General features: G+C 36.8%; 1 pseudogene; it reads right to left on the bottom strand.

Annotated features, from left to right (window-relative positions):
- Window positions 1-924: 924 nt before the first annotated feature.
- Window positions 925-3,264, bottom strand: LOC141495077 (serine-threonine kinase receptor-associated protein pseudogene; annotated as a pseudogene).
- Window positions 3,265-24,019: the final 20,755 nt, after the last annotated feature.

Consider the following 24,019-nt stretch of genomic DNA (forward strand, 5'->3'; position numbering starts at 1 on the left):
GTCTTCCTGGGATGGACACCAAGTCATTTTCTCCGCTGAAGTACTAGTTTTCCCTAAGTTAGGATCTTTGTCTTAAAGGTAGCTTTCAATGGCTCCTCTTTCTGCTAGCCATTCTTCTTTTTCTTAAGATCTTGTTTTGGGGAAGGCCTGTTTCTCAGACATTTGGTGTTGAAATGCATATTGGCTTTGCCCACTGGGTTTAGTAATTACAAGTTGGCTGTACAGTAGGCGATGTTAGACACTTTCTCTGGAGTGTTTGTAACCTTAATTTGTGGCCCACTCCCTAGGCCTGGGGGGGGGGGTTAAGGTGCATTTAGCAGGATCTGGGATTTCCTTGAGAAATGTGGGCTGAGACCTCAGGCTACATTGTTAATCTCCTTAACCAATCCAGTAGTTATAAGGTAATATCTCAGAATTGTTCCACTATGCATTTCTCCTATTAATAATGTGGTAGGATATTTTTTAAAAAATAAATATTTAAATAGGTTGCATTGAAACCCTCATCTGAAAGCTGTTCATATCTCTTGATCATTTTTCAATTGAGGAATAGATGTTATTTTTTTAAACATTTGATTCACTTGTCTGTGTTTTAAGGAATTATTTTCTTCAGAGAGCTTTTGTATCTCCTTTTCCATTTGAACAATTCTGCTTTTTAAGGCATTCTTCCCCTCATTGGTCTTTTGGACTGCTTTTTCTTTTTCTTTTTTTCTTTTTTGAGAAATGGATAACAACTTTATTCATTCTGTATTTCTGCAAGTTCTATTTCTCCCCAAAAACCAAAATATGAGACCATTGTAGAGGCATTTTATTTAGACAACTGAAAACAATTAGATGTTCAGAAGCAGTGTACAATGAGAGAAATCAAACCAAATACTTTATCATGTACTCTCTCCTTTACAACTAAAGCAAAAGTCTTTCTGCTTTCAGAAAAAAGTAAAATAGGCCATTACATTTTTTTTCTCCATAATAAAGTAAAATGGCTACAAGAAATCTAATTGAAATAGGAGAAATTGGATGTTGGCTTGCACATGTTCATTCAAAAAGGATAAATGAGCACAATTCTACCTGCCATTTTATGATAGTCTCAAGTTTTCACTTAGAGACACCAAGCTAGTTCCAACAATGGAGTTATCGCATTCCCCATCATTTACTGCCCATGTTTGCCTTATGGAGAGAGTAACTCAGTAAGGCTTCTGCTAATTGCTGCCTGTTTTAGTCCACATGTGGCATAACATCCATGGCATTTTCCAGGTGCTCAGGCCTTCACTTCAAGAGTGGAACTATAGATGGAATCTGAGTTTTCTGAGCCAAGATCTTCTAGTTCTTCTTCTGTTGTTTCTGGAAAACTGATCTTCGGTTTTTCTAGTTCTCCACCCTCTTCTTCAGGAAGCACCCATTTTCCAATGGCCATATGTTTTCCCTACCACAGTCTGCCATAGTCTCAATGTCCCATCCTCAGAACCACTAGCATATAGTTCTCCATCAGCACTAAACCTTACACAGTGAATAGGACCGAAGTGCCCTTTGTAGGATTCTAGCTCTTCTCCACTATTATAATCATATTTATAAAGTTTAAAATCTTCACCACCTGCAACAAGAAATTCTTTCTCAGGATGAAGAGATGCAGAATTGATGGGAGCAGGAGCTTCAAAAGATTTAATTGGTGCCACACTTGCTGCAAAATGAAAAGCACTAGATCTCCCATAGGTTATTACCAGAACCTCTCCTTCAGGAATATATTCCATACTGCTAACTGACATACTAAAATTTAGAGACTTTACTTCTGTCATTGAAGCTCTATCCCAGAAGCAGACAGTTTTGTCATCTGCTGAAAGAATCTGTGTATCATCCCTGCACCATAAAGCCTTTTTAATACCAGAGGTGTGACCACTGATTTCCTTAGGTTCTGCTTCAGATTTGTTCAAATCATATATGCGTAAAAGTTTATCCTGACCACCTGTCAATAAATAGTTGCTATCCTGAGTGAAATCCACACTCTTGACAATGTGTTTATGAGCCAAGGTCATCAGTTCATCTCCTGAAACAGCATCCCATACTTTGGCTGTAAAATCTGCAGCTGCTGTAGCTGATTTTGTAGCATCTTTATTCAATGTAGCACCCCAAACAGCACCCTTATGACCCAAAAATGTTCCGATCCAGTCTCCTGTGTCTCCTTGGCGTAGCATAGGTTTACCATCTTTGCAGGCGCTAATTAGGAAATAGCTGTAGGGGTTGATGGCGCGGAAGGCCAGGTCCACCACAGGCCGCGTGTGGCCGGAGCAGGTAAGCGATCTGCCTCATTGCCATGGAAGCGGCGGCTCCTCCTTAGCGGGCCGTTGCCGGGAGGCACCGTGGGCTCGCTGGTGTGCTCCGGATGCCGCCCCGGCCCTGGTGCCGCAGCCCAGAGCTGGTGGTGGGGGAGAGGGCACGAAGCTGATTCGGCGGCCTCCGAGTCAGCGCGGGGTGTGTTCTGGCCGCCGAGGGAGGGAGGGAGAGGAGGAGGAGGAGGAAGGGAGGGAGGGAGGGAGGGAGGGAGACTGGACTGCTTTTTCAATTTGGCCCAAACTCCTCCCTCATCTCATCTTTCCCCAACTGATGCCTTCACAGTTCCACCCCCACCATAGGACCTGCAAATTCTCAATTCCTTTAAGTCTTATGAAATTTTCTGACTGCTCTTTTTCCCCCTGTTCTGGTCTGTGGATGACAACAAGCAGTTCTTACTGCCATAAAACTGGTTTGGAGAGTCCCTGCTGTGCTGCAGGCAGTAATTTCTGTTGTGTTTCTAATCCTTTTTCTGAGACTAGACCACCAGAATTTAACCTGAGTATGAATATGAGTGAAGCAAAAGAGTCCTGGCTCAGGGATAGCAAAGATATCTCTGCAGTCTCCCCTGATCCCCCTTACCAACCATGGACTGAGTACTCTAGAAGCAGCTTTCAGGTGACTCCCTGCCAGGTGGCTCCCCAAGACTGCTTCTGGTCCCCTAGAACCCTGTCTGCTGAAACTAGTACTGAACTGAGCTCCAATTTCACTTTGTGCTGCAGAGTTTTACTATTTACCTTCCAATTGTACTTGGCAATCACTGAACTGAGAGGTCTGCAAACCTCCACAGGTGACTGGTTCAGATGCTTTTCACCATATTATATCATGGTCCAGCCTGCATTGTGGGTTCTTTTTTAACCCTGTTAGACTCTTTCCATGGATCTTCCAAGTTGTCCTAGAATGGAAAATTGTTTCACTGAGTCTTTTGGTAAGTTCTGCCATTCTAAAATGTAGTTAGAATCATTATTTAAAGGTATTTCGGGGGCAGAACCAAGATGGTATCATGGAGGCAGCATATCCAGGGAACCACAACACCCCAAACCCCCCAAAAACAAAGGATGGCTCTAGCCAAAATTTAGAGGGACAGAACCCATAGAAAGACTGAGTGATACATTTTCCCAGTCCAAAATAAGTGAATTTATCTGACCCTCAAGTTTCTTTTCATAGGGATTATGGTGTTGGTTAATTCAACTTCTTTTTTTCTGAGACAAAATTATTTAAGTAATTAATTTCCTCCCCTTTTTATCTGGAACTTTATATTTTTCAAAATATTCATTCAATTCACTTAGTTTCTCAAATTTATTCACAGTTTGGCAAAATAGCTCTGAATTATGACTTTTTATTTTCTTGCTCATTGGTGATGAATTGACCTTTTTTCATTTTTGGTACTAGAATTTGATTTCCTTTTCTTTTTTTAGTCAAATTAACAAAATGTTTATCTATTTTTTTGGCTTTTTCATAGAACCATCTCTTAATTTTATCAGTTCAATAGTTTTCTTACTTTTGATTTCACTAATTTCACCTTTAATTTTCAAAATTTTATTTGATATTTAATTGGGGATTTTTAATTTGTTCTTTTGCTGATTTTTTTAGTCGTATACCCAATTCATTGATGTCTTCTTTCTTTATATTATTCGTGTAAGCATTTACTGATCTTATTTATCCTAATAACTGCTTTGGCTATATCCCATAAGTTTTGTTATTTTGTCTGGGGGGGAGGGAAGGCAAAAGGGGGGGAAACTGTAGAATTCAGAGCCTTGCCAAAAATAATGGGTAGGTTCAGAGAAGGCCAAGATGGCGGAGAGAAGACAGGCACAGTTCTAAAGTCTCCTGATCTCTTCCCCACCTATCACATGAAACAAACCTCTTAAAAGAAATCCAAACCAGGAAACCCAGAAAGAAAAGCCAGGAGAGGAAAATCTAGCTTAGGATTTGTCTCCCGCAGCAGCCTTGGCTGAGTACAGGCAGGTGAGTCTGAGCTCCCTCCAAGGGAAGATCAGTCAGATCAACAGCTGAATTGGAACCAGGAGTCTGAGGGCCCAAGAGCCGGACCTGCTGGATCAGAGGTGGGGCTGGGTGAAGGGGGCTTGGGTCCGCGGGGAAGCAGAGGCACTGGTTTTGGTGCTGTCCCCCTGGAGCTTGGGGAAGGGTCTTTGGGGAGAGGTCTAATGCAGGAGTGCTTCAGACACCATCTCTGGGCTCCTCTGGTCTGAGAAACTCTGAGCATAGGCCTCCATTGCACTGAGGTCTCCTCCTAAACAAATGCAAATTACTTCTGCCTAAGGCCCAGGTGTGTGACCAAAAGAACCAGGCCAGCTGAGGAATCACCTCAGGCCAGGGTAAAGCCTACCATTGATTGAAGGCAAAAGAATTCAATAGCTCCAATTCCCTCCCTCAAGCAAAGGGAGAAGACGTGGCAATCAAGGTCACAGACACCCGAGAGAGGGCAACCAGCACCTCCTACTGGCCAGCCAGAGAAACTGCACACAGTAAAGCTTTTAGAGATCCCAAGCCCAGGTGAACCAGCCCCACCCAACTAAAGGTCTTAGCATAATGAGGAAGGGTCAGCGGAAAGGTGGATCCATAGAAAAATTCCTGGAAGGGAATGACCCCAACTCAGAGAGACCTGAACCATCTGAGGAGAATACAATTTGGTCTCGAGCACTTAGAGAATTCCTTGAAGAAATAAGAAAGAAGTTTAAAAATCAACTGGAAAATTTGGGGGAGACAATTAATACCTTTCAACAAGAAAATAAAACCTTAGAAAGTAGAATTGGACAATTACAAAATGAGAACAATTCTCTCAGATCCTCAAATGAGCAAATGCAAAAAAAGAATTAATTCTCTCAAAACCTCAATTGGTCAAATGGAAAACTCTTTCAAAAGTAGAATTGACCAATTGGAAAAGGTTAATGAAGAAAAGTCCTCCCCCCAAAAAATAATGGAGTCTACAGAAACTAATGACTCCACGAGACAGCAAGAGTCACTTAAACAAAATCAAAAAATAGAAAAAAATAGAAGCAAATGTGAAATACCTCATCAACAAAATCAATGACCTCGAGAATAGATCAAGGACGGGAAACCTGAAAATTATAGGACTTCTTGAAAACATTGAAGAGAAAAAAAGCCTGGACTTAATATTACAGGATCTAGTGATGGAAAACTGCCCTGAAACCATTGAATCGGAGGGCAAAGTAGTTATTGAAAGAGAACATTGATCCCCACCAGAAAAAGTTCCTAAAATGAAAACACCAAGGAATGTTGTGGCCAAACTCCAGAACTATCAGATAAAAGAGAAAATCCTTCAAGCAGCCAAAAAGAAACAATTTAAATATCAAGGAGCCACAGTAAGGATCACGCAGGACCTGGCTGCATCAACTTTAAGGGATCGAAGGGCCTGGAACGAGGTATTTCGAAGAGCACGGGAGCTTGGAATCTACTTTCCTTCAAAGCTGAGACTTCTCTTCCAGGGAAAAAGATGGATATTTAACAAAATGGAAGAATTCCAAAAATTTCTGATGAAAAGACCAGAGATAACAGAAAATTTGGATATCAAACAGGAGGTTCAATAGACAAATGAAAAGGTAAAAAAGGGGGGGGTGGTAAAAGGAAAAAAATGCAATCCAGCAAGTTGAAACTGGCTATATCCCAGCATGGGGGGGGGTGGTAGAGACTCTCATAAACCCTGAGAAATGTAACTCTGACAGAGGGAATATACCTAGCCAGGAATGATGGACATCCATGACCTATCCATGAGACTGATATCTAATGGGATGTAAGTAGCTTTAACTGCACTGGGGAGAAAGACTCTAATAACTCTCAGGAATTTTGACTCTATTCAACAGAATATACTGAACTACAAGGGACAGACACTTAGAATTTTCTATGACTTAGATAGAATGATTTAAAAAAAATACACTACCTTCCTAAAAAGGGGGACAGGAAAGAGACGGGAGGAGGGAGGGGATTGAATGGGACAAATCTCATTACACTAAGAAGTACAAAAACCTTTGGTAATACAGGGGAAGAAGGGAATAGAGGAGAAATACCTGAATCTTCTTCTCATCAGACTTGGCTTGAAGTCAACCTACACATACTCAGTTAACTTATAAAACATCTAAACTTTCAAGAAGTAAAAGGGGAAAAGGAGAGGAGGGACAGAGAAAGGGAAGGAAAGTGGAGGAAATAAGGGGAAATATCAAAAGGAAGGGAAGAGAACAGGGAAAGGGGAAAGAAAGGGGAGGGTGTGATATAAGAGGGCAAACACACTGAAGGGGGTGTTATTCTAAAACAAAATACTGGGGAATATGGATAAAAGGGGGGAGGGGGAAATACAAACAGAGGGAAGATAGCACAGAGGGCAATAAAGAAGTAGTAATCATAACCTTGAATGTGAATGGGATGAACTCTCCCTTAAAATGTAAGCAAACAGCAGAGTGGATTAACAACCAGAATCCTACAATATTCTGCTTACAAGAAACTCATTTGAAGCAGAGAGATACATATAGAGTAAAGGTAAAAGGTTGGAGCAAAATATAATTTGCTTCAGCTGAAGTAAAAAAAGCAGGGGTAGCAATCCTTATCTCAGACAAAGCAGCAGCAAAAATAGATAGAGTTAAAAGAGATAAGGAAGGAAACTTTATCCTCCTAAAAGATACCATAGATAATAAAGTCCTTTCAATATTCAATATATATGAACCCAGTGGGACAGCACCCAGATTCTTAGAGGAGAAGCTGAAAGAATTACAGAAAGACATAGACAGCAAAAACTCTACTAGTAGGAAACCTCAACCTCTTGCTATCAGATATAGATAAATCAAATCATAAAACAAACAAGAAAGAAATTAGGGAGGTAAATAGATTGTTAGAAAAATTAGATTTGGTAGACTTATGGAGGAAACTGAATGCTGCTAGGAAGGAATATACCTTTTTCTCTGCAGTACATGGAACTTATACAAAAATTGACCATGTACTAGGACTTAAAAACCTAATGATCAACTGTAGAAAGGTAGAAATAGTGAATACATCTTTCTCAGATCACAATGCAATAAAAGTCATATGCAATACTGGGCCAAGGAGATATAGACCCAGAGCAAATTGGAAACTGAATAACCTCATCTTAAAAAATGAATGGACTAAAAAACAAATTATAGAAAGAATTAACCATTTTATCCTAGATAATGATAATAATGAAACAACATACCAAAACCTATGGGATTCATTCAAAGCAAGTTTCAGGGGATATATTATAGCTCTAAATGCTTATATGAATAAATTGGAGAAAGAGGAAATCAATGAACTAAACATGCAACTAAAAAAATTAGAGAAAGAACAAATCAAAAATCCCCAATCAAATACCAAATTAGAAATTTTCAAAATTAAAGGAGAAATTAATAAAATTGAAAGCAAAAAAACTATTGAATTAATAAATAAAACCAAAAGTTGGTATTATGAAAAAACCAATAAAATTGATAAACCTCTTGTCAATTTGATTAAAAAAAGAAAGAAGAAAACAAAATTGCTAGTATTATAAATGAAAAAGGTGAACTCACCACCAATGGGGAGGAAATTAAAGTAATAATTTGAAATTATTTTGCCCAACTTTATGCCAATAGATTTGATAATTTAAGTGAAATGGATGAATGTTTACAAAAATATAAGTTGCCCAGGTTAAATGAAGAAGAGATTAAATACCTAAACAACCCTATCTCAGAAAAGAAAGCCAACATGCCATTATTGAACTCCCTAAAAAAAATCTCCAGGGCCTGTTGGATTCACAAGTGAATTCTACCAAACATTTAAGGAACAATTGGTTCCAATCCTATATGAACTCTTTGGAAAAATAGGGAAAGATGGAACTCTACCTAACTCTTTCTATGAATTCAATATGGTACTGTTACCTAAACCAGGAGGTGTTAAAACAGAGAAAGAAAATTATAGACCTATTTCCCTGATGAATATAGATGCAAAAATCCTAAACAAAATCTTAGAAAAATGATTACAACAAGTCATCACTAGGATAATACATTATGATCAAGTAGGATTTATTCCAGGAATGCAGAGTTGGTTCAATATTAGGAATCTGTTAGTATAATTAATTATATCAATAACAAAACTATCAGAAAACCTATGATTATATCAATAGATGCTGAAAAATCTTTTGACAAAATACAGTTGCCATTCCTATTAAAAACACGAGATAGTGTAGGAATAAATGGACTGCTCCTTAAAATAATTTGCAGAATCTATCTGAAACCATCAACAAGCATTATACTCAATGGGGAGAGGCTAGAGGTATTCCCAATAAGATCAGGGTTGAAACAAGGGTGCCCATTATCACCACTACTATTCAATATTGTATTAGAAATGTTAGCATCAGCAATTAGAGAAGAAAAAGAAATTAAAGGAATTAGAATTGGTAAGGAAGAGACAAAACTCTCACTATTCACAGAAGATATGATGGTCTACCTAGAGAATCCCAAGAAATCATCTAAAAAACTACTGGAAACAATTAGAAATTTTAGCAAAGTTGCAGCTTATAAAATAAACCCCCATAAATCCTCAACTTTTCTATATATGTCTAGCAAGAAACAGCAGGAAGAGCTAGAAAGAGAAATTCCATTCAAAGTAACCTCAGACAGGGTAAAATATTTGGGACTCTATTTGCCAAGACAGACTCAGAATCTTTTTGAAAACAATTATAAAACACTTCTCACACAAATTAAATCAGATTTAAATAACTGGGCAAATATCAACTGCTCATGGACAGATAGAGCTAATATAATAAAAATGATAATTCTACCCAAACTAAACTATCTGTTTAGTGCCCTACCAATCAAAATTCCAAAAAATTACTTTAATGAGTTAGAAAAAATTGTAAGTAAATTCATATGGAGAAATAAAATGTCAAGAATTGCCAGGAGGTTAATGAAAAAAAAAATGCAAACAAAGGTGGCTTAGCACTACCCAATCTAAAATTATATTATAAAGCATCAGTCATCAAAACTGTTTGGTATTGGCTAAGAAATAGACTGGTGGAACAGTGGAATAGACTAGGTGTAAATGCAGGAGAGGATTATAGTAATCTGCTGTTTGATAAAACAAAAGAGTCTGGTCATTGGGATAAAAACTTCCTGTTTGATGAAAACTGCTGGGATAATTGGAACTTAGTATGGAAGAAACTTAGATTAGACCAACACCTCACAGCCTTTACCAAGATAGGATCCAAATGGTTACAGGACATAGACATAAAAAACAATAATATAAGCAAATTAGAAGATCAAGGACTAGTCTACCTGTCAGATCTATGGAAAGAGGAACATTTTATGACTAAGGAAGAGTTGAAGAACGTCACTAAAAACCAATTAGATGATTTCGATTACATTAAATTAAAAAGTTTTTGCACAGATAAAACCAATGTAATCAAGATCAAAAGAAAAGTAGTAAATTGGGAAACAATCTTTACAACAAATGATTCTGACAAAGGACTCATTTCTAAAATAAACAGAGAACTGAGTCATATTTTTAAAACAAAAAGCCATTCCCCAATTGACAAATGGTCAAAGGATATGCAAAGGCAATTTACAGATGAAGAGATCAAAGCAATCCATAGCCATATGAAAAAATGCTCTAAATCATTAATTATTAGAGAAATGCAAATTAAAGCTTCTCTGAGGTACCACCTCACACACCTCAGATTGGTCAGTATGACCAGGAAGTATAATGATCATTGTTGGAAGTGATTTGGGAAATCTGGGACACTACTACCCTGTTGGTGGAGCTATGAACTCATCCAGCCCTTCTGGAGAGCTATTTGGAACTATGCCCAAAGGGCAACAAAAATGTGCATACCCTTTGACCCAGCAATACCACTACTGGGTCTATACCCTGAAGAGATGAGGAAAAAGGGTAAAAACATTACTTGTACAACAATATTTATAGCAGCCCTGTTTGTGGTGGCAAAGAATTGCAAATCCAGCAAATGTCCTTCAATTGAGGAATGGTTTAGCAAACTGTGGTATATGTATGTCATGGAACACTATTGTTCTATTAGAAACCAGGAGGGACTGGATTTCAGGGAAGCCTGGAGGGATTTGCATGAACTGATGCTGAGCGAGATGAGCAGATCCAGAAAAACACTGTACACCCTAACAGCAACATGGGAGTGATGTTCAACCTTGAAGGACTTGCTCATTCTATCAGCACAACAATTGGGAACAATTTTAGTCTGTCTGCAAAGTAGAGTACCATCTGTATCCAGATAAGGAGCTGTGGAGTTTGAACAAAGTACAAGGACCATTCCCTTTAATTTGTAAAAAAAAAAAACAAAAAAAACAAAAAAAAACCCCTAAATGTCTTATTGTTTGATCTCGTTACCTCTGAGAATTCTGTTCTCTTTAAGGTTATGATTTCTCTCTCATCACACCCAATTTGGATCGAGGTACAACATGGACACAAAGTAAATACTGACGGAGTGCTATCTGTGGGCTGGGGGTGGGGGGAGGGAAGCAAGATTGGGGGAAAATTGTAAAACTCAAATAATATCCTTAATAAAAATTAAAAAAATAAAAATAAAATAAAATGGGTACATATTACTATTGTATATAATTGGAAAACAATTAAAATGTTAAAGGATAAAGTTATTTGGAGTGGTTTTGGGGGGATGCTTGTGGAGATACTGCCTTTACTCTACCATCTTGACTCTGCTTCTCAAAGTTAACATTTTTTGGGGGAAATATTTTATTTATTTTGAGTGTTACAATTTTTCTCCCATTCTTGCTTCCTTATCCCCACCCACCCCCACAGAAGGCATTGTGTTATTCTTTACATTGTTTCCAAGGTTTATATTGATCTCAGTTGAATGTGATGAGAGAGAAACCATATCCTCAAGGCAGAAAAATAAAGTGTGAAATAGCAAAATTGCATAATAATATAACAGTTTTTTTTCTTATTTTCCTAATTTGAATGTAATAATCTTTAGTCTTTGTTCGAAGTCCACCATTCTTTCTCTGGATACAGATGGTATTCACCTTTGCAGATACCCCAAAATTGTCCGTGATTTTTGCACTGAAATGAGCAAGTCCACCCCCATATTGCTGTTAGGGTGTACAATATTTTTGTCATTCTACTCAATTGCTCAGGATCAGTTCATGCATTACCCCCACACCCCCAGAGAAGGCTGTCTGAGAGTATCTACATTTTTTCCATGCCATATATTGATGTATATTGAATGTTATGAGTAAACATAAGAATAAACATAAACACCCCTCTCCCAAGAAGATGAGAAACCTCAAAAATAGAGAGAAAAAAATTGTACTTTAGTCTCTGTTCATATTTCAATGGCTCTGCCTCTGGGGTGAGTTGCTTTCTTTATAATAAGTCTACCAGAGAAGTTGCTTCAGTATTTTCCTCTCAGTTTTTATTACTAGCTGTATCTCCACTCTATCTCTCCCTACTCTCATTTATTCTATTATCTCTCTCCTTTCATCCTGGCCCTGTCCAAAAGTATGTTGCATCTGAGTACCCTCTCCCTCTTATCTTCCTTTTCTTCTATCACCTATTTCCCCCTTCCCTCCCCCCATTACCTCTCATCTCATCCCTTTCCTCCTATCCTTCTCCAGGGCAAGACAGATTCCCTCACCCTATTAAGGGTGTATAATCATTTCCTCCCTGAGTCATTTCCCATGAGAATGAAGGCTCACTCATTGCCGCTTGCCTTCCTCCTTTCCACTCCATTGAAAAATCTTTTTCTTGACTCTTATGTGAACTCTCTCAGCTTTTTCTTCATCTCCTTTTCCTTCCTCCCAGTATTTTCTCCCATCACCCACTGACTCCATCCCTTTACCACATCATAACATTATATTCCACTCCTTCCTATGTCATGTCTATATATGCTCCTTCTAACAGCTCTTATAAATGAGAAATTTCTTATGAGTTATCAATATCTTCTTCCCATGCAGGAATACAAACAGTTCAACATCATCAAGTTCCTCATAGTTAGTCCCTCTCTTCCACTCCCTCTATGGATCACCAGAGTCCTGTACTTGGAGATCAACCTTTCTCTTCAGCTCTGATCATCTCAATAGAAAAGATTGAAAGTCCCCCATTTCATTGAAAGTCCATCTTTTTCCCTGAAAGAGGATGTTCAGTTCTGTTGCGTAGTTGATTCTCCATTGTAAACCAAGTTCCTTTGCCTTCTAGAATATCATATTCCAATGCCTATGAGCCCTTAATGCAGATGCTCCCAGATCCTGTGTAATCCTGACTGTGTAGCCTCAGTAGTTGAATTGTTTGTTTCTGGCAGCTTTTAGAATTTTCTCTTTGATTGGGGAGATTTGGAATTTGGCTATAATATTCCTGGAAGATTTTCTTTTGAGATCTCTTTCAGGAGGTGACCAGTGAATTCTCTTGATTTCTATTTTACCCTCAGCATCTAGGATCTCAGGGCAATTTTGTTGTATTATTTCTTGAAAAATGAAGTCTAGGGGTGGCTAGGTGGTTCAGTGGATAGAGTACTGGCCCTGGAGTCAGGAGTGCCTGAGTTCAAATCTGGCCTAAGACACTTAAGAATTATCTAACTGTGTGGCCTTGGGCAAGCCATTTAACCCCATTTGCCTTGGAGAAACCTAAAAATAAAATTTTTAAATTATTTCTTCTGGATCTGTTTTTGAGGTCAGTTGTTTTTCCAATGACATATTTCACATTTTCTTCTAATTTTGGCTTTTTGGGCACAGTTTTATTTCTTCCTGCTTTCTTGTAATATCATCAGCTTCCTTTAGTTCCATTTTTCATTTGAAGGAGTTATTTTCTTCAGGGAGCTTTTTTTTTTTTTATCTCTTTTTCCAGCTGGCCAATTCTGCTTTTTAAGGCATTCTTCTCCTCATTTGCCTTTGGTTTTCTTTTACCATTAGGTCTAAACTTGTTTTTTACATATATTTTCTCCAGTTTTTTTTGTATATCTTTCATCAAGCTTTTGATTTGGTTTTCATGATTTTTCTGCATTGGTCTCATTTCTCCTCCCAGTTTTTCCTCCACCTCCCTTAGTTGCTTTTCAAAGTCTGTTTTTGAACTCATCCATAGTCTGAGCCCATTTTCTATTTCTCTTGGAGGTTTTGGATACCAAAGCTTCAACTTTGCTGTCATCTGAATATGTGTTTTGATCTTCCATGAGACTAAAATCATTCTCTATAGTCAGATTGTTCTTTTTCTGTTGTTTACTCATTTCCTCAGCTGAAGACTAATTTACAGCACTTCCAAGGCTGTGGGGTTGGATTTTTTTTTTGTTATACTTCACTGGGGCCTTTATTCCTCCAAGGTCTTATTCTCTCTTGGCTATGCTTTGATATGTAGATGGCCCACCTAATTCCCTCTGCCCTGGGACTATAAGGAAGGATCCATCTTGGTTATCTAGTATGGAAGCCCAAATGCAAATATCTGAGTATAGGCATAGAGCAGAGCTCTACTCCAGGGAGAGCAGAGAAATATCTGCAGACTTCCCTTACTGTTTCTGGGGGTTCAGGCTGCTTCCTCCTGATTCTCTCTGTAGGTTCTCACCCAGGTGCAGCAGAGTTCTCTCCCTACCTCTTCAAACTGTTGCTGGTGATCTCTAGGATGGGCTGGCCTTGGCTGGGATGGGCTGTACCTTTTTTTGCCAACTTTAGGTTCTGGTGAAACACACATTTCCCATGGATCTTCTAAGTTATTGTCTTCTCATTGTCATTGTCTTGGATGAAGTCATTAATTATTTCTGATTGACTGATCCATTTGTTATTTAAAATTAGGTTACTTCAGTTGTTAATAAATTTTAAGTATATATCTCTGTGACCATTTATATGATTTTTATTGCATCATGATCTGAAAATGATGCATTCAAAAATCTCTTTCTGCATTTTTATGAGATTTCTATCTTAATATATATTTAATTTTTGTGTCAGTGCTATACATAGCAGAAAATTGCATTTTACTTTCCATCCCTATTTAAATTTTTTTACAGAGATCTATCACATCTCATTTTTCTCACATTCTATTCACTTCCTTAACATCCTTCTTGTTTATTTGATGGTTTTATATATATATATATATATATATATATATATATATACATATATCTAATTTTGAGAGAGGGAGGGTGAGTTCGCCCAGATCATTTAACTTCTCCTCTAAGAATCTGGATACTATGTTGTTTGGTTTATACATGTTTAATACTGAAATTATTTCAGTCTATGGTACTTTTTAGGAGCATGTAGTTTCTTTTCTTAGTTCTAATGAGATTTAGTTTTTGCAACTTCTTTTTCTGAGATAAGGATTAAAATCACTGCTTTTTTTTTCACTTCAGCTGAAGCATAATATATATTGTTCCGACATTTCACCTTTTCCTGTGTTTATTGCTTTGCCTCAAATGTGTTTCCTGTAAGAAGTATATTATAGGATTCTGGATTTTAGTCTACTCTGTTCTCCACTACTGTTTTATGGGAGACTACATCCCTTTCACATTCACAGTTAAAATTAATAGCTCTTTATTACCATTCATACTAATTCCCCCTCTCTGTGCTTTTGCCCCCTCCTTTCACCTTATCCCTCCTCCCAAGTTACTTTTTCCTTCTGAGTACTACCTCCTTCAATGTATCCTACTTTCTATCAGCTACCCTCCCTTTTCTTTCCCCTTTCCATTTCTCTCATCTTCCTTCTATCAGCTCCTCCTTCCCTTCCCCCCCCCCTTTCCCCCCCTACTAAAACTTAAACAATACAATAAATTTCTAAACTCAACTGGGTGTGTATATTAAACCCTGTTTGACCCAAATCCTATTAGAGTAAGATTCAGGTGGTTCTCATCCCCTCCCTTCTTTCTCTCTATAACAATAGGGAATATTGCAAGACATTGTCATATGATATAATTTACCCCATTCTACCTCACCCCATCTTTTTTACAATCCCCTCTTCTCTTTTGAATGTCTCAATTTATAATTTTAGTTTTAAAATTTTCTATCAATATCATGAACATAAAATGGATGCCCATGCTTTTAACCTAGTATATACCCTCTATAGATTTTCAATTCTCAAGAGGTATGTAATCAATTTAATCTTATTGAAAAGTAGTCTTTCACTTTTTTCCCTCTTTATCTTTTCATGTATCTCCCTAATCTCCTTTATGAACATCAAAGTATCTGTTCAGCTCTGATGTTTTCATCAGGAAAGTTTGAAAGTCACAAATTTTGTTAAATATCTATTTTTCCCTGAAAGTATGCTCAGTTTCAGTGGACAGTTAATTCTTGGTTATAATTCAAGATCCCTTGCCCTACCAAATACATCCAGAGCCTTTAATATTCTTTAATTCTTTAATTTAATTTAAATTCTTTAATGTTGATGCAGTTAAATCCTATTAAATCCTTATTGTGGCTTCTTGGTGTTTGCAGAGCTCCTTTCTGACCACTTTCAGGATTTTCTCCTTGATCTGATAATTCTAGAGTTTGGCTACAATATTCCTTGTACATTTCATTTTGTAATCGCATTTAGGATATGTTCAATGAATTCTTCTGATTACTGTTTTGACCTCTGGTTCTAGATCAGACAATTTCCTGAAGTGTGTTATCTACTCTCCGTTTTTTGATCATGGTTTTGATGTACCTCTAAGAATCTGAACTTATCTCTCTTGAATCTACTTCCCAGATCATTTGCTTTACCATGGATGTATTTTACATTTTCTTCTATTTCTTCATTATTTTAATTTTGTTTAAAAGATTCTTGGTGTCTCATGAATCCATTGGTTTCTAGCAGTTCCTTTCTATTTTTCAGAGAGATATTTTCTTCATTTAAATTTTGTACCTACTTTTTCAATTCTATTGGTCAATTCTATTTTTTAAAAGTCATCTTTTAGCCAGAAATGATGGACATTCATGATCTATCTATTAGACTGCTATCTAAAGAGATGTAACTGGCTTGGGAGAAAGACTCAAGGACCTATCAAGAATCTTAACTCTATTCAACAGAATATACTGAACTATAAGTGACAGACACTCAGAATTCTCTATGACTTAGACAGAATGATCTAAAAAACACTACCCCCTCAAAAAGTGGGAGAGGAAATACAAAGAAGGAGGGAGGGTACTGAATGGGGTAAATCTCATTACACTAAGAAGTACAAAAAACCTATGGTAATAGAGGGGAAGAAGGGAGCAGATGAGAAACACCTGAATCTTCTTCTCATCAGATTTTGCTTAAAGTCAACCTACACATACTCAGTTAACTTATAAAACATATAACCTTTCAAGTATCAAAAGGGGAAAAGGGGAGGGGTGAAGGAGAAAGGGAAGGGGAGTAAGGGAAAAAGGGGAAATAACAAAAGAAAGGGAAGGGAAAAGGGGAAAGGGGAAAGGGGAGGGGGTGATACAGGAGTGAAAACACACTAAAGGGGGTGGTATTCAGAAACAAAATACTGGAGAATACGGATAAAGGAAAAAAGGGGGGAAATAAAAAAAGAGGGAATATAGCATGGAGGGCAATAAAGAAATAGTAATCATAACTTTGAATGTGAATGGGATGAACTCTCCCTTAAAACATAAGCAAATAGCAGAGTGGATTGAAAACCAGAATCTTACAATATGCTGCTTACAAGAAACTCATTTGAATCAGAGATACATATAGAGTAAAGGTAAAAGCTTGGAGCAAAATATGTTTTGCTTCAGCTAAAGTAAAAAAAAGCAGGGGTAGCAATACTTATATCAGACAAAGCAACAGCAAAAATAGATAGCATTAAAACAGATAAGGAAGGAAACTTTATCCTCCTAAAAGTTACCATAGACAATAAAGTTATTTCAATACTGAATATATATATGCACCCAGTGGGACAGTACCCAAATTCTTAGAGGAGAAGCTGAAAGAACTACAGGAAGACACAGACAGCAAAACTCTACTAGTAGGACAACTCAACCACCCCCTCTCAGATCCAGATAAATCGAATCATAAAATAAACAAGAAAGAAGTTAAGGAGGTAAATAGATTGTTAAAAAAATTTGATATTGTAGACTTATGGAGGAAAATGAACTTGGGATAGAAAGGAATATACCTTTTTCCTCTGTAGTACATGGAACTTATACAAAAACTGACCATGTACTAGGACATAAAAACCTAATGCAACTGCAGAAAGGCAGAAATAGTGAATACATCTTTCTCAGATCACAATGCAATAAAAGTCATATGCAATATTGGGCCAAGGAGATATAGACCCAGAATTAATTGGAAACTGAATAACTTCATTTTAAAAAAATGAGTGGACCAAAAAACAAATTATAGATAGAATTAACCATTTTATCCTAGAAAATGATAATAATGAAACAACATACCAAAACCTATGGGATTCATTCAAAGTGACTCTCAGGGGATATATTATAGCTCTAAATTCTTATATGAATAAATTGGAGAAAGAGGAAATCATTGAACTAAACATGCAACCAAAAAAATTAGAGAAGAAATCAAAAATCCTGAATTAGATAACCAAATTATAAATTCTAAAAATGAAAGGAGAAATTAATAAAATTGAAAGCAAAAAAATTGAATTATAAATAAAACCAGAGGTTAGTATTATGAAAAAAAACAATAAAATTGATAAACCTCTGGTCAATTTGATTAAAAAACAGAAAGAAGAAAACCAAATTGCTAGTACCATAAATGAAAAAGGTGAACTCACCACCAATTAGTAGGAAATTCAAGTGATAATTTGAAATTATTTTGCCCAACTTTATGCCAATAAATTTGATAAACTAAGTGAAATGAATGAATATTTACAAAAATTTAAGTTGCCCATGTTAAATGAGGAAGAGATTAAATATGTAAACAACCCTATCTCAGAAAAAGAAATTCAACAAGCCATAATTGAACTCACTAAGAAAAAATCGTCAGGGTTTGATGGATTCACAAGTGAATTCTACCAAAAATTTAAAGAACAATTGGTTCCAACTCTATATAAACTCTTTGGAAAAATAGGGAAATATGGAACTCTGCCTAACTCTTTCTATGAAACAAATATGGTGCTGTTACCTAAACCAGGAAGAGTTAAAATAGAGGAAAAAAAATTATAAACCTATTTCCCTGATGAATATGAAAGCAAAAATCAAATAAAATCTTAGCAAAAGGATTACAACCAGTTATCACTAGGTTAATATATTATGATCAAGTAGGATATATTCCAGGAATGCAGGGTTGGTTCAATATTAGGAAAACTGTTAGTATACTCAATTATATGAACAACAAACCTATCAGAAATCATATGATCACATCAATAGATGCTGAAAAAGCTTTTGACAAAATACAGCATCCATTCCTATTAAAAACACTAGCAAGTGTAAGAATAAATGGACTGTTCCTTAAAATAATTAGCAGAATCTATTGGAAACCATCAACAAGCACCATGTTCAATGGGGAGAGGCTAGAGGCATTCCCAATAAGATCAGGGCTGAAACAAGGATACCCATTATCACCACTACTATTCAATATCATATTAGAAATTTTAGCTTCAGCAATTAGAGAAGAAAAAGAAATAGAAGGAATTAGAAGAGGGAAGGAAGAGAAAAAACTCTTACTCTTTGCAGATGATGTGATGGTATACCTAGAGAATCCCAAGAAATCATACAAAAAACTACTGGAAACAATCAGCAATTTTAGCTAAGTTGCAGGTTATAAAATAAGCCTTCATGAATCCTCAACTTTTCTATATATGTCTAGTAAGATACAGCAGGAAGAGCTAGAAAGAGAAATCCCATTCAAAGTAACCTCAGACAATATAAAACACTTTGTTGTCTATTTGCCAAGACAGAACCAGAAACTTTTTGAAAACAATTATAAAACACTTCTCACACCAATTAAATAATATTTAAATAACTGGGCAAATATCAACTGCTCTTGGATAGGTAGAGCTAATATAATAAAAATGACAATTCTATCAAAACTAAACTATCTGTTTAGTGCCCTACTAATCAAAATTCCAAAAAAAATACTTTAATGAGTTAGAAAAAATTGTAAGTAAATTCATATGAGAAATAAAAAGTGAAGAATTGCCAGGAGCTTAATGAAAAAAAGTGCAAAAGAAGGTGGCTTAGCCCTACCTGATCTAAAAATTATATTATAAAGCATCTGTCATCAAAATTGTTTGGTATTGGCTATGAAATAGAGTGGTGCACCAGTGGAATAGACTAGGTGTAAAAGCAGGAGATGATTATAGTAATCTGCTGTTTGATAAACCCAAGGGGTCCAGCTATTGGGATAAAGGCTCCCTCTTTGATAAAAACTGCTGGGATAATTGTAAGTTAGTATGGAGGAAACTTAGATTACACCAACTACTAACACCCTTTACCAAGATAAGATCCAAATGGTTACAGGACTTAGACATAAAAAACAATACTATAAGTAAATTAGAAGATCACAGACTAGTTTACCTGTCAGATCTATGGACAGGGGAGCAGTTTATGACTAAGGAAGAGTTGGAGAACATGACCAAAAGCAAATTAGATGATTTCAATTACATTAAATTAAAAAGTTTTTGCACAAGATAAAAATCAATGTAACCAAGATCAAATGAAATATATTAAATTGGGAAAAATTTTTACAACTAATGATTCTGAGAAAGGACTCATTTCTAAAATATACAGAGAAAGCCATTCCCCAATTGACAAATGGTCAAAGGATATGCAAAGGCAATTTATAGATGAGGATATCAAAGCAATTCATAACCTTATGAAAAAATGCTCTAAATGATTAATTATTAGAGAAATGCAAATTAAAGCTTCTCTGAGGTACCACCTCACACACCTCAGATTGGCCAATATGACCAGGAAGTATAATGATCATTGTTGGAAGGGTTGTGGGAAATCTGGGACACTATTACACTGTTGGTGGAGCTGTGAACTCATCCAACCCTTCTGGAGAGCTATTTGGAACTACGCCCAAAGGGCAACAAAAATGTGCATACCCTTTGACCCAGCAATACCACTACTGGGTTTATACCCTGAAGAGATGAGGAAAAAGGGTAAAAACATTACTTGTACAAAAATATTTATAGCAGCCTTGTTTGTGGTGGCAAAGAATTGGAAATCAAGTAAATGTCCTTCAACTGGCGAATGGCTTAGCAAAGTGTGCTATATGTATGTCATGGACCACTATTGCTCTATTGGAAACCAGGAGGGATGGGATTTCAGGGAAGCTTGGAGGGATTTGCATGAACTGATGCTGAATGAGATGAGCAGAACCAGAAAAACACTGTATACTCTAACAACAGTTTGGGAGTGATGATTAACCTTGAAGGACTTGCTCATTCCATCAGTGCAACAATTGGGAACAATTTTGGGCTGTCTGCAAAGGAGAGTGCCATCTGTATCCAGATAAGTAGCTGTGGAGTTTGAACAAAGTTCAAGGACTATTCCATTTAATAAAAAAACCCCAAATATCTTATAGTCTTATCTTGTTACCTCTTAGACTTCTTGTCTCTTCTTTAAGGATATGATTTCTCTCTCATCACACCCAATTTGGATCAAGGTGCAACATGGAAACAAAGTAAAGATGGATAGCTTTCTTTCTGTGGGGGGGTGGGGGTGGGGAGGGAAGTAAGATGGGGGGAAAATTGTAGAACTCACATAATATCTTTAATAAAAATTAATTTTAAAAATTTATCTTTTTACATTTGCTCAATTGTGTTTTGAAAGAATTATTTTCTTTTTTCATTTGTCTAACGGTATTTTTAAAAGATTTGTTTTCCTCTCCTTTTTTGTTGAAAGATGTTAATTTTGTCTTGTGTCTCTTTTCCTGAATTTTGTCATATGATTTTAAACTCCTTTCTGACCTCTTCTAAGAAATCTTTGTGAGCTAGAGACCAACATTGTCTCTGAAACTTCATTTATTGCATTGTCTTTATCTCCAAGATAACATTCAGTAGACCCTTCTGTTCTCTGATTTTTTTTTATTCATTTTTGGATTTTTGCCAGTCCCACAGGTTTTATATTGGGAAAGGTTTGCTCACAAACCTTGAGAATTCTAGAGGTATGTTCACTATCCTGGGGTCCTAGATATTAGGACCTCCAGGAGTTACTCAGAGGACTAATAGATAAGGAAAACCAGGAACTCCTTCTGAATTGACTTCACTGGGGATGTCATTCCCCATTCCCTTCACCTGCAGCTGAATATGCACATCACCAATCCAACCAAAACACAGGGAATGTCTAAGGCCTGTGCTTGAGCTGTCTGCAGTCTCTGGACTAGGTTGGCAAGATTGGAAGTGGTGCCAGAGGTAATCTCTGGATAATCACTGCTGGAGAAATTAGCCTCTCACACCCTGTACAATTTGGAAAGGTGGAAATACCTGGGGCTGTTTCTACTTTTTTTTTTTTTCTGGAGAACTAGGGAAGATTAGGCCCTCCCTCTGAAATGTCATGGGGTCCATGGGACTCCTGACTCAAGCAGTCCAAACCAGCCACATGGTATTGCCAAATGGGTATTGTGGGCAGTCGTGCTGGAGCTTCTCCTACACTGTAAAGTCTTTGGTTCCCACAACTGAGGTTTTCATGTTAATCTCTTATTTCACCCCATTAAGGCTGGTTTGCTAGGTCTCTATTCTCTGTCTTTAGCGTTCCCATACTACCCCTATGACAAACTTTGTTGAACATATTCCACTCTGTTCTTTGATGGTCCTGTCAATACAAAATCCATTAAAAGTTTGATTCATGTCAGATCTGAGGGAAGGAGAGATTAAAACAGTGCCCAGCTTCCCTCTGCCATCTTGACCAGAAATACTGAACTTTATCTCATAATTAGAACGTGCCCTCCTCAGGTTGGTAATTTTGATCATTAGTCTTTTCTGTGTTCATAATTCTGAGAATCTATAAACTTTTAATGCTTCCAATTTGATGTGATCCTGGAAGAGTGGTGATTACTGTTAGCATGCGTGTACTCTGGGAGGGACTCCTATTACATTCCATTTGCAAGTGTCAGTTCTTCTTTTGGCTATGGATCTATAAACATGGCTCTTTCTCTCCTGCTTCCAGAAGAGTACCATACTTCCCTGTGTATAAGACACTCCCATGTATAAGACACATCTTAATTTTGGGGGCCCAAAGTTTGGAAAAAAAATGTATTACATAAAGTTATTGAACTCACATTTTATTCATCATAAACTGCATACAACTCCTCATTACTGTCAAAAGTCCCATCCATTAGCTTGTCCACATCTGTGTTTGATGACAAATCACTCTCTCAGCAGATGTTCTGACTGCTCTCTTGCCCATGCTCTTGTCTGTGGTTGACAGAACTCCCTGTGCAATTCTGGTGCATGGACCCATAGTTATTCCATTCTGCTTCATGAACCTGAGGCACCAACTGTGTCCTCCTTTGAAATTATTAATTTATTTTTCACCAGCAATTCTTCTTACCTACCTCCTGCTGAACCATCTTTGTGGACACAGGAATACTAATTGTCCCTTGCTCTTCAATCCATATCTTCATTTCCCTCTCTAGAAGCAGGTCATTTTACTCACTTGCCTCTCATGGCCTTCTTCTGTCATGGCATTTTCAGTAGGCTTTATTCTTTTGATAGTGAGTCTCAGATTATTTTCTCATTTGGAGGAGAACCAAATCAATGTTCAGCAGCACAATTTCCATTCACTTTTGCAAACTGAAGTCAGCACTGGACAAAAATCTTTTCTGAGCCTTTTCTGGGTAGAATGTAGCAAAAAGCAACCTAACATACCAGTAGCAAATGAAAAACAATGAGCACAAAGACAACATGCAGGAACAAGCAGGAAATGCAAGTAAAAAAATTTGCAACAATGAGTGCAGAAACAAGTAGGGAAAAGCAGGAAATGCAATTTAAAAACTACAACCACTGTATAAGATGCTTCCAGTTTGCAGACCCCAGATTTTTTGAAAAATGGTGTGCTATAATGGGAAAATACAGGAAATGCTCATCTTCAACTTGGAACTGTAATCTGATCTACTGCACCTTAAGGACAGATCACAAGCACCATTCTTCACTTGACAATTTTAAAACAGAGATAGGTAGGTGACATAGTTACCAAATAGCATCAACTTTACTTGGTCTCCTGACTAGGTCCTTTCTAATCAAATTCTGAATAATTATCCAACTTCCTTATCATCTCTGGGATGAGAGTTCATAAAGATTTGGCCTTTTTTGTTTCCCTTTTCTTGTGCTGCTGTTGTTGTGCTCCCATATCACAGACCTCTCCTGAAAACATTCTAAATTTTCTTAAGCTGGAAAAGTCTTGCTCTTACATTTTATTGATTCTATGCATTGAAAAATTGATATGAGGAGTTATTTTTAATTTGGGTGAGGCATTTTTAGAGAGTTCAAGAAAATTCTGGCCTATGTTCCAACAAGTTTTGCTACTTTATTTATATAATTATTTTTTAGGTCTTCCACAAGTTTTTGTTGGATTTTTTGTAAAATTTACATTTTCTCATTAAGGCATTGTTTGTAATTCTTTTTGCATTGTTATCTTTTATCTGAATTTGTATACTGAAATTCCTTGTCACCACAATAACTTTTGTTGATCATGTTATTTTTTGTTGTTGTCACTTGTTATTATTCTTGCCTATTTGTTGACTTCTAATTTTATGTTAAAGTTGAGCTTTGTTCCAGGCCAGGGTTAAGGGAATGGGTGACACTATTATAAGTTTCAAACTTTTTTTTGCTATTTTCTGA

The sequence above is a fragment of the Macrotis lagotis genome, chromosome 8, assembly GCF_037893015.1.
Source record: "Macrotis lagotis isolate mMagLag1 chromosome 8, bilby.v1.9.chrom.fasta, whole genome shotgun sequence".
Lineage (NCBI taxonomy): Eukaryota > Metazoa > Chordata > Mammalia > Peramelemorphia > Peramelidae > Macrotis > Macrotis lagotis.